We start from the raw sequence: 18464 nt of genomic DNA on the forward strand, positions 1-18464 counted from the left end.
TTTCATTAAGTAATGAGCGTACAAATCTTCTCAATCTGAACAAAACTTTCAAAACAGCAAACCACGCGTAATCTCACGAGATTACGATGTAAACGAGATTTGGTTTTCCTTGCTGGAAATCTCACAGAAAAGAATCAGAAGTCTCAGGATCCTGAATACACATGACGTCCAGGCTGGAGGTCATGTATATTCATTATCAGGACACTTGATTAACGTTAATGTCTGTGTATGTGGCTGCAGATCGTGTTCTAGTAAGAACGCGATGCTGCTGTGTAAATGAATGGAGTGGAGTGCATGACGCTGATTGGTCAATGATTGGTCAGCGTCATACACTCCTCTGTACAACGCCCACTTGGTCGAAAGTAAAAACACGCCCACTTGGGCATTAAGAAACTAATTAGCATAAAGCTAAAAATCGCTAATAAAGTGGTTTAAAATAGATAGTTTTTTTAAATAAAAAGCATCACTGTCACCTACATTATAGCGCCAATCTCCTTATGTAGGAGGCAGTGCACTTATAATGTGGTGACAGAGCCTCTTTAATCAAATTGCTGAGACTGGACAATCACTTTAAATAAAATCTGTTAGGCCTCATGCACACGACCGTGCTCGTAATTACGACTCGTAATTACGAGCACAGCCGGCCACGGGCAGCCGGCCGCTTTTGCGAGCCGTGCTCCCATTATAAAGCATAGCAGGACGCCCGTAAAATGAAAAAATAGAACATGTTCTATTTTTTTAACGGCACGGCACCTTCCCGTGAGAAAACGGGAAGGTACACGTGACTAACAAGTCTATGAGCCCGTTATTGCGGGTCGTAATTACGACCCGCAATAACGGGTGTTTTTACGGTCGTGTGCATGAGGCCTTACCTATTGAATGGCAGCATATTATTTCGACAGGTCCACTGTCCCATTAGTCAGGGGTGCATAACCTTTTCTGGTTCAAGGGCCACCAGGTTACACCACTCCTGATAGGCTCAATATGCCACGAATGTCTCAGATGGTAATACCCCTTTAAAGTGGAACTCTGTAAAAACGGATACACTGTGTTATGCCTAATTGCCTCATGCGGTGTTGCATGACATAGGGATTAAAAACAAACAGAGAATACCAGTTATCCACCACTCCCTCAGGCTGCACTAGGCATAGCACAGTAACAGTTTTTCCCAGATCTTCTGACTGTCCTGTGCACCCCTGATTAGACCAAATGGCAAAAAAAATATTGTTCTATCTGTTAAAAGCGCCGAACGCAGCTTACTTACAGCAATAAGCCCCATGTATTCATAATGGGACTGCTCCACCTGCCTCCTCCTGATTGACTGACAACAGGCAGCAATCAATGGTGAGGGGGCAGGTGTAGCGCTCCCCCCATGAATACAGCGGACTCACAACTAGGGTTTCCATTAGGCCAGACCTTACCGTCAAGCCCGCTGATAAAGGGGGTGCCGTGGTGGTCATAGACACTGGTCACTACATTGAGGAGGCCTTGAGACAGCTCGGGGACCAACAGGTTTATAGGAAGTTGGACCATGATCCTAAATTTGATATTATGAAAAAACGATGCATTATTGTTGATCATGCTTATGCGATAGACCTTATAGATGTGAAACTCCATGAATATTTATGGTTGAATGTCCTAGGACACCGGGTCCTTTATTTCCTCCCAAAGATCCGTAAAAATGTAAATAGACCACCAGGTAGACCGATTGTTTCGGGTATAGGGTCGATATTTACCCCTATAGCAACTTTTTGGGGATAAAATCTTAAGAACGGGTGCTACAGGAGCTAAGTCATATATTCGGGATACCACAGAATTTATTAATAGATTGGAGGGCTTTAAAGTCAGTGAGGATTGCTGGTTGGTGTCATTTGATGTGGTCTCAATGTATACCAGCATAGAACATGAGAAGGGCATACAGGCTGTAGGAGAGTTGGTGCGACATTGGACCCTGGGTGAGGATCATAAAGAATTTCTTATATCCCTACTGGAGATTATATTACAATGTGACTATTTCCTCTTTCAAGATGATTTCTATATGCCATGTAGGGGCACTGCTATCTGGTCCAATGTCGTATGTTTCAACACTATGCTTCGTAGTAGGTAACTAATGACGCTTCATTCTAATTACCGATTGACTGTGATCGTGTGTAATGGATCAGGTCCGATACTGTGTTATATACTGACATGTAATGTAACGCTTCTTTAACCCCTTCCCGACATTTGTCGTAAGTATACGTCATGGAAAGCCAGTGCTTCCCGCAAAATGTTGTATACTTACGACAAATGTTTGGCACCGGCTCAGAAGCCGGTGCTATCATCGCCGGATCTCAGCTGTATCTTACAGCTGACATCCGGCTGTAATGGCGGGGACCGAAATTAGCTTCGATCCCCGCCATTAACCCCTTCAATGCAGCGTTCAAACTTGATCGCTACATTTAAGCTGTTTACAGCTCATCGGAACCCCAGCAATGAAATTGCCGGGGTTCCGGTGGCTGCAATGGCAACCGGAGGCCTAATACTGGCCTCCCGGTCTGCCTAGCACGGAAGCCGGTCAAGATCCGCCCAGCGGCGGAGCCTGATCGGCTTCCGTAGCCGCCGGCAAGATGGCGCCGGCTCAGGAGCTGATCCGGCGTCATCAGCGGTGGAAGTCAGCTGTATGTTACAGCTGACATCCACCTGTAATGGCAGGAACCGGAGCTAGCTCCGATCCCTGCCATTACCCCTTCGATCCAGCAATCGAAAACGATTGCTGCATCGTAGCGGTTACTAGCAGATCGCCAGCCCTGACAGGCAATCAGGACTGGCGACTGCAGCTATGGCAACAGGAGACACAATGGCCTCCTGCTCTGCCATTACGTAAGCCAATTAGGCCCTGCCGGGAGGCTAAGCCTAATCGGCTTGCTGTCAGTGAATAACTGACAGATCTAATATATTGCACTCCGTAGGTAGTGCAATGTATTAGAAAAAAAAACATCAGACAGTTGAAACTTCAAGTCCCCTAGTGGGACTTGAAAAAAAGTGAAAAAAAGAAAAGTTTGAAAACAATAAAAGTTTCAAGTAATAAAATAAAACACAATTGCCCTTTTTGCCTTATCAAGTCCCTTATTATTGAAATAAAATAATAAACCATACGTATTTGGTATCGCCGCGACTGTAACGACCTGAGGTATCAAAATATTATATTATATATTATTTATTGCACGCGGTGAACAGCGTAAAAAAACCAAACTGTTATTTGGTCACTTTGCCCTACAAATATTGGAATAAAAAGCGATCAAAAAGTTGCACGTATCCAAAAATGGTACCTATAAGAACTATAGCTTGTTTCGCAATAAACAAGCCCTCATACAGCTCCGTCAACAAAATTTTTTAAAAGTTATCGTTCTCACAACTTGGCGACAGAAAAAATACATTCTTTTTCCAAAAGTAATTTTATTGTGCAAAAGTTGTAAAACATAAAAAAGTTCTATAAATTAGGTATCGCCGGAATTGTACTGACCTGCAGAATAACGTGAACATGTAGTTTATAATGCTTGGTGAACGCTGTATAAAAAAAACTAAAAAAACTATGGCAGAATTGCGTTTTTTTGTTTACCTGGCCTCCCAAAAAATAGGATAAAAGGTGATCAAAAAGTCGCATGTACCCCAAAATGGTACCAATAATAACTACAGCTCGTCCCGCAAAAAAAAAGCCCTCATACCACTACGTCTATGAAAAAATAAAATGAGTTAAGGCTCCAATAAGTCAGGAAATAAAAAATATGCAGTGGTGCCGGCCCGAGGGGAACATTTCTTCTGTTTCAAGAGGCAATTTATCAAGGACCCAAAATTAGGGAACCAGGAAGGGGAGGGCCCAAACATATCTGCTGGAAGGGTGCCCGTATTATACTAGGACAACACTTTCCCAGCAAAATTCCCCAAACAGCAAAGGTGCGGAGTGTGGACCAAAAGGGGCATATGAAAGGACGCCATATATCAGTGCCACACCGGCCTGTGCAGAAAGGATTGCTTCACAGCGTAACACACATCTATGGATCATTTTATTGTTTTTTTACCCCATTATTATACCACCTGACTATGCCCCTAATATACTCCGCCTGGCTTACATGTACCCCCACATTATAAATGGAAACACCAGCAATAATCAAACAAATCTACTACCAAGCAGAATCCGCTCTCCAAAAGGCAAATGGCGCTCCCTCCGCTCTGAACCCTACAATGTGCCCAAACAGCAGTTTCCTTCCACATATATGGCATCGTCATACCCGGGAGAACCCTTTTAACAATTTTTGGGGTGTGTGTCTCCAGTGGCATAAGCTGGGCATGACATATTTGTCACTGAAATGGCACATCTAGGGAAAAATATAAATTTTTAATTTGCACCAACCGCAGTGCAATCATTTATGGAAAAGACCTGTGGGGGTGAAAATGCTCACTACACCCCTTAATAAATGCCTTGAGGGGTGTAGTTTCCAAATGGGGTTACTTCTCAGGGGTTTCTTTTTATTATTTCACATCTGAGCCTCTGCAGTTGTGAACCAATACTTTGTAAATCGCCAAATTAGGCCTCAATTTTACATGGTACGCTTTCACTCCTGAACCTGGTCGAATGTCCAGGCAAAAAATTAGTGCCCCATGTAGGGTGTTTCTAAAACCGGGAAACACTGCATAATAATTAGAGAGCTGTCTTTTTATGGTGGCACAAGCTGGGCACCACATATTGGCATATCTATGGAAAAAATCCCGTTTTCACTCTGCAACATCAAGTGCACACTAATTTCTACAAAACATCTGCAGGGTTAAAATGCTCACTACACCCCTAGGTAAATGCATTGAGGGGTGTACTTTCCAAAATTGGGTCACTTCTGGGGGGTTTCCACTGTTTTGGGCCCACAGGCGCCCAGAAACCAATGCAGCAACATCTGCACTCCAAATGGCGCTCCTTCCCTTCTGAGCCCTGCCGTGTGCCCAAACAGCAGTTTATGACCACATATGTGGTATTGCCGTACTAGGGAGAAATTGCTTTACAAATGTTGGGTTCTTTTTTTCCTTTATTTGATGAGAAAATTAAAAATTTTGCGCTAAAGCTACGTCTTATTGAAGAAAAAGTATTGTTTTTATTTTCACTGCCCAATTCTAATAAATTCTATGAAACATCTGTGGGGTCAAAATGCTTACTACACCCCTAGATGAATTCCTCAAGAGGTGTAGTTTCCTAAATGGAGTCACTTTTTGGGCGTTTTCATTATTTTGTCCCCTCAGGGGCTCTGCAAATGCGACCTGGCCTCCGCAAACCATTCCTGCTAAATGTGATCTCCAAAAGCCAAATAGCGCTCTTTCCCTTCTAAGCCCTGCCGTATGTCCAAACAGCCGGTTATTACCACATGTGGGGTATTGTTTTACTCGGGAGAAATTGCTTTACAGATTTTGCGGTGCTTTTTCTACTTCAGTCCTTGTGGAAATGAGAAAAAAAATCACTAAACCTACATTTTCTTTGAAAAAATGTCGATTTTTATTTTCAGGGCCTACTTCCAATAATTTCTGCAAAAAAACTGTGGGGTCAAAACGCTCATTATACCCCTAGATAATTTCCTCAATGGGTGTCGTCTCCAAAATGGGGTCACTTGTGGGGGGTTTCCACTGTTTTGTCCCCTCAGGGGCTTTGTAAATGTGACATGGCCTCCGCAAACCATTCCTGCTAAATTTGAGCTACAAAAGCCAAATAGTGCTCTTTCCCTTCTAAGCCCTGCCGTGTGTCCAAACAGCCGTTTATGACCACATGTGGGGTATTGTTTTACTCGGGAGAAATTGCTTTACAGATTTTGCAGTGCTTTTTCTCCTTTAGTCCTTGTGGAAATGAGAAAAAAATCACTAAACCTACATTTTCTTTGAAAAAAACATAGATTTAAATTTTCACAGCCTACTTCCAATAATTTCTGTCAAAAACCTGTGCGGTCGGTCAAATTCTCACTATACCCCTAGATAATTTCCTTGAGGTGTGTAGTCTGCCAAATGGGGTCACTTTTTGGGGATTTTCACTGTTTTGGCACCGCAAGAGCCCTTCAAACCTGACATGGTGCCTAAAATATATTCTAATAAAAATAAGGCCCCAAAATCCTCTAGGTACTCCTTTGCTTCTGAGGCCGGTGCTTCATTCCAGTAGCACGCTACGGCCACATGTGGGATATTTTTCTATTGGAGTGCTGCAGTTTCCTCTTCTTTATTTGGATCTGCTGTTTCCTCTGGACTGGGATTATCTACTGCGAGCACCCTCCCAAAATTGGAATCTAAATTGGATCCGTCTTGTTCTATTGCTGGCAGTGCTGCTGATATCTTCTGTCTATGCTATCTACAGGGGGCACTGTGTGGCGGAGTCTACAGGGAGGCACTATCTACAAGGGGGGGGGGGTTGTGTTGCACCCAGGGGAGGGGGACCCCAGCCAAAAGTTTGCTAAGGGGCCCAGTCTTTCCTAGTTACCTAGTGCCCCTGCACAGTATTTACATTAGTAGGCCAGTGCCAGTAAAAAAAACAATTACTGGCAATATCAAGGTAAAATTAGTGCAGGTATTTTCTGCATAAGGTATGTCAAAATACTTCCTATTTTATTGGATAATCTGCTTTGTCAGGCCGCCCAGCCCTAGGAATGTCAGGACTAAGTTAAGTGTGACATTGGCTCTGGTGGGAGATTGCAGTGGGTAAGGAAGCAGAGAGCCAGACACACTGTCATTCAGCAGCCGGATATGCGCACACTGCCTGCATGCCCATCCCTGAGAGTCAAGAGTGGAGGTATCTGTGTAAGGCTAGTGTCATGCCTTGACACCAACATTTCACCCATGTTAGGGTTAATTTACTGGATACACCTGCTAGTGATGTGGTGTTTTTTGCCACAATTTTCATGTGTAAACACACCCTAAACCTGGTCGGAATTTTTGGGTGTAGAAGGTGACAACCCTACTCATAACTACAAGTTTGCTATACTATGTTAGGTGCAAAATATTTTTCTTGTGCTGTTTGGCCAAATACTAGAGCTGACCTGTTACTTTGATATGCTGCCCTTAAAAGAGAACTTGTCATGTCCCCAGAAAAGGTAATCTGCCCCCAGGGTGCTTTACACTGCCGTCATAGCTCTTCCAGGAGTGGAATCCCCAGCCAGAGCGTTGCTGACGCTCTTGCCGGGGATTCCGCTCCTGGAGTAGCCCCTGACTACACTATCCATATATTCACAGTGATGTCAGGGGCTCCTCCAGGAGAGGAATCCCGGCAACCCTCTAGCTGGGGATTCCACTCCTGGAGGGAGCCCAATTGCGCCATCTACAGGGGGTATGTAGCGCGGTCTACAAGGGGGGTGTGTGAGGGGCACTATATAAAGAGGGCGTTGTGGCACTATCTACAGAGGGCACTATATATGGGGGCACAAACTGGGGGCCTAACGTTTATATGGTGGCACAAACTGAAGTTTTCTGTCATTTTACTGCCGCCGTGAGTTCCACCGCAAAGGGGCCCACTAAGTCTGTGTCGCCCAAGGGCCCACACAAACTTTGACCCGGCCCTGTCTGCTGTCATACTTATTTTGCTACCCTGCCCGATGCCAGCGCTGTTTATTTAATGTTGCTAGGTGTTTCAATGCTCCCACAATCGGCCTCCATTTTCCTGCAATCAAAACGTTAATTTTGGCTAATATGCTAATTCTTGAATAAATTGACAACCGGGCGTTCTCCACTGCCCAGTGTCAATGGGGCATAAACCGAAGTCTGCAAAAAATAGGAAAATTGCTGTTTTTTGGGATTCCCTTAAAAAAAATTATAATAATAAATGCTAATCAATAAATCTGTATCCTAAAGAGGTGCTATTGAACAATACAACTCATCCCGCAAAAATCAAGCTTTCCTACAGCTACATCGACAGAGAAAAAAAACAATGTTATGGCTCCTAGAAATGCAACGGATAATAGTAGGGGAAAAAAAATGGTTTGGTCAATAAGGCGCAAACAGGCCAGGTCGTTAAGGAGTAACCCTTTGAATTATTCGTTAGTTTTCTCCTGCATTTCGAACGCTATAACTTCTTTCGTTTTACGTCAATATAACTATATGAGGACTTGCTCTTTGCGGGCAGAATTGTAGTTTTTGACAGAACCCTTTATAGTGCCATATAATGTACTGGGAACCTGGGAAAAAATACTTTCTGGGGCGGAATGAAAAAAAAAACACAATTTCTCCATTGTGTTTTGGGTATCGTTTTCACGGTGTTCACCATGCAGTAAAAACAACATATTAACTTTATTCTGAAGGTCAATCTGATTACGGCAATTCCAAATTTATACTTTCTTTTCACTTGCATTTTTTTTGGGAAAAGGGATTTTGTTTTAGTTTTAATTTTTTTGTGTATATATGTACATACGCATACATATATATATATATATATATATATATATATATATATATATATATATATATATATATACACACACACACACACACACACACACACACTAACACTATTTTTTTTAAAGTACTCCCAGGGCACTTTAAAGAGGCTCTGTCACCAGATTTTGCAACCCCTATCTGCTATTGCAGCAGATCGGCGCTGCAATGTAGATTACAGTAACGTTTTTATTTTTAAAAAACGAGCATTTTTGGCCAAGTTATGACCATTTCTGTATTTATGCAAATGAGGCTTGCAAAAGTCCAAGTGGGCCTGTTTAAAGTATAAGTCCAACTGGGCGTGTATTATGTGCGTACATCGGGGCGTTTTTACTACTTTTACTAGCTGGGCGTTCTGATGAGAAGTATCATCCACTTCTCTTCAGAACGCCCAGCTTCTGGCAGTGCAGATCTGTGACGTCACTCACAGGTCCTGCATCGTGACGGCCACATCGGCACCAGAGGCTACAGTTGATTCTGCAGCAGCATCAGCGTTTGCAGGTAAGTAGCTACATCGACTTACCTGCAAACGCCGATGCTGCTGCAGAATCAACTGAAGCCTCTGGTGCCGATGTGTCCTCGCTCGTCCGACACGATGCAGGACCTGTGAGTGACGTCACAGCGTGATCTCTTGACAACACGGCTGTGTCTGCACTGCCAGAAGCTGGGCGTTCTGAAGAGAAGTGGATGATACTTCTCGTCAGAACGCCCAGCTAGTAAAAGTAGTAAAAACGCCCCGATGTACGCACCTAATACACGCCCACTTGGACTTTTGCAAGCCTCATTTACATAAATACAAAAATGGTCATAACTTGGCCAAAAATGCTCGTTTTTTAAAAATAAAAACGTTACTGTAATCTCCATTGCAGCGCCGATCTGCTGCAATAGCAGATAGGGGGTGCAAAATCTGGTGACAGAGCGCCTCTTTAACAAGCGACTGTTGGATGGCTTGCACAATATACCACAATACTTCTAACTCGAGCAGAAATATGGCAGACCTGGTGGCCTTCAGTAGGCCCCCAGACTGCCTTGACGACAACTGCCACCCCGTGATCATGTCATGGGGGGGCCAGTTCCCTTTTTTTAATGGCTGAGATGCCATGGTCTATAGCAGGGTCTAGGTGGTTAAACGTGCGGGAACAGATCCAAGTCGTTGCAGTGATGTGTCGACTGTAACATGAAGCAGACACCCGCTAAGTATGGAGTGGGCTAAGCCTGTGAGCCCGCTCCATAGTACCCCTTGCCGACTATGACGTAACTGTACGTCAAATGTTAAGTAGGGGTTAAAAAGCAACTTACTGTACAAGGGAAGGCTCATCTGCAGCACCAAGATATTCATGAGTAGGAAGAATAATCTTCTTATACGCCAAAGGCTATGATGTGATTATTTTTTTTATAATCCACGTTTAATTTATTTATGCCAAAAGTGTGAAAATAGTCCCAGTAGTGAAAGGATTAAAGGCTTGCACCAAAAAATTTAAAATATAAATGAAGATACTTCGCAATAGGATATTTTTACTACCTTATTTCCTATGTGTCTATAGCTCATATGCGGGCCTATGTATCTCCATGTTAGCAAACAACAAAATAAACAAATCTAATAGAGAACCATAACTGTGAGTTTATATGTACGTTACAGTCCAATTTTTTTTTTTAATGGCAGATCACTACAGAGCGTGACTGTGGACATCTAGGTTTAAGTATCCTTAGAATAAGGATCAATGTGGGGTTCTGACCCAGGGAAACCCACAATCGGCAGAACAAAGGGGCCATGCTGTGGTCTCTTCACTGCTGTAACCAACACAGCACTGTCCATGCCTGGTACCATCAATTAAGTAAATGGGGCTGTGCTCTGGCTAAGTAACAGAAGCAGACACAGCTGCATGAAAGAGAAGGGGGCTGCATTGGATTCTGCTTGTCAGACCCCACCGATCACACATTGAGGGCCTATCAAGGACACTAGTAGTGCTTCAAAATTGCTAATTCATAAAGCTATGCTTGTGCCATATGGATGTTAATGCAGAATATACAAAGCATTTAAATATGGAAGAGTAAATGTAACACCCCATAACATGGTATTCAATACAAGTTATATTAAAGTGGTAAAGAGAAGCACATAAAAGTAAAAAAAATACTAATAAATACTCACATTTATTAAGGAAATAGAAAAATACATTATTACAATATGATTCATATCCATAAAATTTATAACGTTTAAAGAGGCTCTGTCACCAGATTCTCAAATCCCTATCTCCTATTGCATGTGATCGGCGCTGCAATGTAGATAACAGTAACGTGTTTGTTTGTTTTTTTAAACGTTCATTTTTGGCCAAGTTATGAGCTATTATATATATATATATATATATATATATATATATATATACATATGCGCAAATGAGGTTTGAAATGGACAACTGGGCGTGTATTGTGTTTTTAACTGGGCGTGTTTACGTGTATGACACTGACCAATCAGTGACCAGAATAATTAAAGAACAGTAGTCAATACGAGAATATATCTCATACAATACAAGATATAGGGGAGGGGGGGAAACAAAAGGGTATAAAAATAACTGCATAAATACATGTTACTCTGAACAAGTGTATAAAGACCTTACGTTTTATCAAACTCCAAAGGCAGAGAAAACAATAATAAATGAAATAATAAGTAAAAATAAACATAACTACAATCAGGAGTGGGTAGAAAACATCCAAATACAGGTATGGATAAAGCATTATATTGTCACAGCAAGAATTACATCAAAATAAATTTGAACAAAGCAGTACAATTGAGTGGTGGTATCTGAGGACACATGTTAAGGAATAAAAATGGCATGAGTGTAATTATCCACTAGATGGCAGTGGAAGTACAATAATCAAAGGATACAACTGAAGAAGCACTCAAAACTATCACTAGGGATCATCACGATAGATTCAAAGATAGACTGAATCCAGTTGTCCATTTCAAACCTCATTTGCATAAATATAAAATAGCTCATAACTTGGCCAAAAATGAACGTTTTAAAAAAAAAAACCAAAAAAAACACATTACTGTTATCTACATTGCAGCGCCGATCACATGCAATAGGAGATAGGGATTTCAGAATCTGGTGACAGAGCCTCTTTAATAGTATTAATAATTTCAGTGTACTAAGATTAAAAACAATATTAATACATAATTTAATACAGCCATTACAAAAGAAGCTTAAAGAAGCACTCTGGAAATTTTCTTTAACTTTTGGGCCATTTGTAATGGATATCTGGTAAATAGATAGAAGTAGTTATACGACTTGTTACATTTTTTTTTTAGAAACAGCTGCAAATGTCCTGGCCTGAACAATATAATACAGCGTCGTAATGCCAAGAATACGGCATATGACCACTGAGGCCTCTCGTTAGCTGCAGCGATCACAAGCTTGCAGCACGTAAACGAACACCGGGAGGACCGCCGGAGCATCAGCGCTAGATCACCGGGGTAAAGTATAGGTGAGTGCTGATTCTTTTGATCCTTATAGGACGTTCGCAGATGTTTCTAAAAAAAATGTGATCAAGTCTGATAATTCCATTAAATGATAGTTAATAGTTAATTTTCTTACCTATATTAATTGGCAATTTTCTTACCTATATTAATTGGCAATTTTCTTACCTATAGCTTTCTTCCTCAATTATGAGCCTTCATTCGTTGCTTCAGTTGTTCCACATGACCGCAGCTCTGACTCTCGAATCATACAGGGTCTCACTGTGGAAGGAAGTCTGTCTCTCTATGCAAGTTTATGGGGTGCACATTGAGAATCTCATAGGCTTGCATAGAGAGAAAGACTTCCAGTCCACACTGAAAATGTATGATTTGGGGAGTCAAGAGTTCCGGTCACATGGTTCAACTGAAGGACGAACAGAAGCTAATAATTCAAGAAAAAGCGATAGCTCTGAAAATCAACTGCAAATCTATTTACTTGATGTCAAATGGACTGAAATTGAAAAAAAAAACCCTCTGAGTGCTTCTTTAAAAGTTATTATTTGTCATTGGGGTAATTTATTAAAAAGAGGAGAATAGTCCCGCACATAGAGCACCTGATGGAGCTTGTACTGCATTGTCCTAAGTAGCCGTACATCCTCAGAGCAAGGCCATGTGCATGGGGCCTAAGTCAAGTCGGTTGCAGTATTAGTAAGCTTTGCTCTGTTCACATTTGTGCTGAGCCTTTTCCGGCCTATTGACAAAAACAATAGAGTGGCCTACAGTACTATTTTTGCCTTAATACAGGAACCCCGATCCTGTAAAGTCTGTAAAGTTGGTTGCTACATGGCTAATAATTCTCTCTCTATAAAGAACATCTATTGTACATAACCCTCACTACCTCAGTACTCCAGCTATCATTTCAAAGATTTCTCACGAATATAAACTGACCTCTAGCACATTTCATTTTTGCCCACTCGCACTGTAACATGCTTGACTCTTCTACAAAAAAAAATTCTCTATTCATGTTTGCTACCTCAAGCCAGACTATTTATACTTGCTTCTTATTATAAAATATATATAATATTTAATGTGATTTTTTTATATGCAAACCAAGCCATACAGTTCATGAAAGATCTGCATTAACTCTTAACATCCCTGACTTCGATCTATTTGTCTTATAGCCTGCAACTTCCTGAAATAAATATAGATCCCCTAAAAACATTACCAAATCGGCAAACAAATAATTTTCCTTCCTGTTCACAAACCGTATACTGTGATTTAACTGGTTGCGTAAAATATTCCTATATATTAGCCTAAATCTCTCCAATAAACAATATTTTTTTTAACCTATTTTGCCACTGCATGTTTACCTAGATACACAAATTCCCTGTAATACAAATCTACTCTATTACCATATTGACCGAGGGCCAGGCTTCATTGTCAACTGTTTTTTCAGCATAAAAATATACTATAGCAGGCTCACTAAGAAGATGTGGCATGGACCCAATCATATACAGCCACAACCTTCTTCAAATTCTCTACTTCATGCCTATCCTTCGTATATCCACTCTTATTGGATTATTTCTGGAAGGATATTTGACAAACCGGTAGCCAAAATGCTATTGTTTAAAGAAGCACTCCGGCATTTTTTTATTTTTATTTTTTGCTACCCCAAACTAGGGACCTCCTGAGCGTCACTGCACAAATCAAACTAAAGTTTCTAAACTGATTACTTAGAAGTTATTTTTCAAGAGCCGTTTCTTCTCGGTCTGTCCGCCATCTTGGATAGTTCTCCTGCATCGGTGTACACGGCGAAAACTCTGTAAGGCCTCTACTACTACATGTCCCACGATGCCTCACTTATGTCCACTGAAAACTAGGTGGTGGAATCTCCACCTGGTTCAATGCACAGAAGAGAGGGAGGTTATGCTAATGTATTACAGCTTGTAGTTCGGCGGAATTACTGTAGGCACTGTAAACTTACCTATGGTGTTTAATCAAATGCTTTGAAAATGTTTGAAAGTGTAGTATCATATACATACATATATATATATATATATATATAAAAATGTGTATTAGTGTGTGTTAAACTAAACACGCAGGACCCGCTGTCACTGAACCAGTCACGATGGATTCAGTGAATAGCGAAAGATACATCTGCTCTTTATAGAGAATACAGAGCATCTGTATCTTAAAAAGTTATAATTATTTTTAATAAAATATACTTACAAAGTTTATTAACACTCACGAATACGCATTTTTATTTAAAAAAAAACACTTTCAAACCTTTACATCGATTTTAAACTCATGGAGCTGACCGGTGGTCAGACTGACGTCACTTGACTGACTTTTCAGATTACAATTGGGGCCAAAACAGGACAAAAAAAGTAGTAAAGTACGTGATTGCACAAATATCTCATCAAATGTGGTTGAGTACTTTTCATAAACAAACACCAGAAGTGTTTTTTTAATCATACTGGCCTGTTCTTGTCTTTTTTTAGGCAAAACTTTTATATAAACATATATTGCAAAGCCAATTCATATTTTTATACTATTATAAAGTATAATTACAATTTAAAAAGCAACACAATTACACATACTGAATATAAATTTGTAATATATATATATACACTACCGTTCAAAAGTTTGGGGTCACCCAGACAATTTTGTGTTTTCCATGAAAACTCACACTTATATTTATCAAATGAGTTGCAAAATGACTAGAAAATATAGTCAAGACATTGACAAGGTTAGAAATAATGATTTTTATTTCAAATAATAATTTTCTCCTTCAAACTTTGTGTAAAGGATCTGCCAGGCACAGCTTCTGTGTCAACGCCCATAGGTAATCAGTCTGCACCTGCTTCTATGTCTGTGAGACTGACTCCATCTTCCACCACTCAGGATGGCAGGCTTAGGAGTGGGAGAGCCTATCACAGCCTGGCCAGACGGAGCTAGCTCCCGCCCTCTGTCTATTTATACCTGCCTTTCCTGTTCCTCCTTGCTTGTGATTCTTCTCTGTTGGTTTCCTGGCCCTGCTGCAGCTTCTTGAACTATTTGTCCCTGCTTCATATTGACCCTGGCTTACTGACTACTCTCCTGCTCTGCATTTGGTACCTCGTACACTCCTGGTTTGACTCGGCTCGTTCACTACTCTTGTTGCTCTCGGTGTTGCCGTGGGCAACTGCCCCATTTCCCTTAGCTTCTTGTACCCTTGTCTGTTTGTCTGTCGTGCACTTATTGAGCGTAGGGACCGTCGCCCAGTTGTACCCCGTCGCCTAGGGCAGGTCGTTGCAAGTAGGCAGGGACTGAGTGGCGGGTAGATTAGGGCTCACTTGTCTGTTTCCCTACCCCCGGTCATTACACTTTGCTTTCGTCAAAGAATGCTCCATTTGCAGCAATTACAGCATTGCAGACCTTTGGCATTCTAGCTGTTAATTTACCGAAGTAATCGGGAGAAATTTCACCCCATGCTTCCAGAAGGCCCTCCCACAAGTTGGATTGGCTTGATGGGCACTTCTTGCGTACCATACGGTCAAGCTGCTCCCACAACAGCTCTATGGGGTTGAGATCTGGTGACTGCGCTGGCCACTCCATTACAGATAGAATACCAGCTGCCTGCTTCTTCCCTAAATAGTTCTTGCATAATTTGGAGGTGTGCTTTGGGTCATTGTCCTGTTGTAAGATGAAATTGGCTCCAATCAAGCGCTGTCCACAGGGTATGGCATGGCGTTACAAAATGGAGTGATAGCCTTCCTTATTCAAAATCCCTTTTGCCTTGTACAAATCTCCCACTTTACCAGCACCAAAGCAACCCCAGACCATCACATTACCTCCACCATGCTTGACAGATGGCGTCAGGCACTCTTCCAGCATCTTTTCAGTTGTTCTGCGTCTCACAAATGTTCTTCTGTGTGATCCAAACACCTCAAACTTCGATTAGTCTGTACATAACACTTTTTTTCCAATCTTCCTCTGTCCAATGTCTGTGTGCTTTTGCCCATATTAATCTTTTCCTTTTATTAGCCAGTCTCAGATATGGCTTTTTCTTTGCCACTCTGCCCTGAAGGCCAGCATCCCGGAGTCGCCTCTTCACTGTAGACGTTGACACTGGCGTTTTGCGGGTACTATTTAATGAAGCTGCCAGTTGAGGACCTGTTAGGCGTCTATTTCTCAAACTAGAGACTCTGATGTACTTGTCTTGTTGGTCAGTTGTGCAGCGGGGCCTCCCACTTCTCTTTCTACTCTGGTTAGAGCCTGTGTGTGCTGTCCTCTGAAGGGAGTAGTACACACAGTTGTAGGAAATCTTCAGTTTCTTGGCAATTTCTCGCATGGAATAGCCTTCATTTCTAAGAACAAGAATAGACTGTCGAGTTTCACATGAAAGCTCCCTTTTTCTAGCCATTTGGAGAGTTTAAATCGAACCCACAAATGTAATGCTCCAGATTCTCAACTAGCTCAAAGGAAGGTCAGTTTTATAGCTCCTCTAAACAGCAAAACTGTTTACAGCGGTGCTAACATAATTGCACAAGGGTTTTCAAGTGTTTTCTAATCATCCATTAGCCTTCTAACACAGTTAGCAAACACAATGTACCATTAGAACACTGGAGTGATGGTTGCTGGAAATGGGCCTCTATACACCTATGTAGATATTGCATTAAAAACCAGACGTTTGCAGCTAAAATAGTCATTTAGCACATTAACAATGTATAGAGTGCAGTATCTCCGGCTATCAATAATAAACTCATACAATTATACATTATACACCAAGCTTATCTCACCCCAGTGAGATTACACCGAATGGGAAAAGTACCTACTTCAGCATGCCATAGATGTGGTCAGTCAGAGGCAGGTTTCTGGCACCTTATGTGGGAATGTTCATACATATTAACATTTTGGACGAAGGTATATGAGGTTATTACTCCGTTATTGCCTAGTCCTTTGATGTTTTCCCCGAAGATAGCCCTATTGGGACTCATTGATGATGAAAACTGGACACGTCACACTGGTATTTTTATTAGGGAATCTTTATTTTTGGCTAGGAAAACAATAGCCATGCACTGGATGGCAGACACAGCTCCATCAATAATCTCCTGGAAACTATTGGTTGATACCGTTGTTACATACGAACAGCTGGTATACTCCCACAGAGGGTGTCCGGACAAATTTCAGGGAGTGTGGGGACAATGGTTAGACTCCAGAGCAGCTCCTGATGATAGCTTTATCCCACAATAGGGTAATTTAATCTCCCGATTCTCAGGCAGGGGATAGGGCTCTAATATCTGTGACCTTGCAGTGCGACAATTATAGACAATTAAGATATCATAATAAAATATATATGCCAGGTGTAATATGATAAATGTTCAAAAAGATGGTAAATATAATGATATCAATAAGAGGTCCTCATACAGCAAAGCATGTACCCTAAAGATACATAGGAAAACAAATATATGTATATACATGCAATAGCAGCATCAGAACACTGGAGAACTGATAAGAATAGTGCTGCAGTGATTAGTCGCTCCAGTCACAAAAGTGTAATGATGTAAGAAAAACATAGAGCACTGAGTCAATAGGAGGAGATAGACTACAAAAGGTAATAGAAATAGACTATACCTGCAGAGGACATAGTGAAGGGAAATATACACCTGGACACCGAGCACCTCGACGCGCGTTTCGCAACCTTCGTCATTTCTAAGTGACCCTAAACTTTTGAACGGTAGTGTATATATATATATATATATATATATATATATATATATATAAACCGACAAAATATCTGAATTAATGCATCTAAATCTTGATGCCTAGCAAAGTAAAGAATATCAGGGCTGCCTAAAATATGTAGTATTAATATTCGCATTTAAGAGCGGTTGTCACTATTCTACCTATATAATGTGCTATGACACGATTAATATTTGTTAACATTATTATTCACACACACTTATAATTTCCTCAACTCATTGTTTCTGGAAAAAAATACCTCCCAGAGATGCTCATCTGTTATCCCCTTGACTGTGGGAAAAAGTTGGCATCCATGAGAAGTACTTTAAGCCTTGTTCACACGGCATGCATTTGATGCGGTTTACACTCCGAAAAACACAAAAATCGCTTGCTTTAAGCTTCCCAAATAGGAAAATACATTATAGTGTATACGACGCATTTTTTTTTACACTCGTGTGTTTAAAAAACGCATTGTGTAAAAAAAGAAGCATCAGGTCAATTCTTGGCATGTAAAACGCACTGAAAACGCTCTTAATTACCATATTCAATAAAAGTCCTAATTACGTGCCCAAGAACGCCTGTACTTTAAAAAGCACTTTGCAAAACGCTAGCTTTTTGATGCGTTTACACGCCAGTTTCTTTTAGCTCCGTGTGAATCTTAGAATCAATATTTACGTGAAGTGCTGCAAAGCGTGTAAAAAATTAGTAGGTGATACTCAACATAGGACATTTTAGTCAAGTTGTTAAAATAGGTTTCAGAAGCTAGATGGCAACCTCAATATTTTGTATTGGTTTAGAACTACAGTTAAACCCCTTCCCGCATTTTCACGTACATGCACGTCGGGGAATGTAGCCTGTTCGC

Source organism: Rhinoderma darwinii, chromosome 6, assembly GCF_050947455.1.
Source record: "Rhinoderma darwinii isolate aRhiDar2 chromosome 6, aRhiDar2.hap1, whole genome shotgun sequence".
NCBI classification, from domain to species: Eukaryota; Metazoa; Chordata; class Amphibia; order Anura; family Rhinodermatidae; genus Rhinoderma; species Rhinoderma darwinii.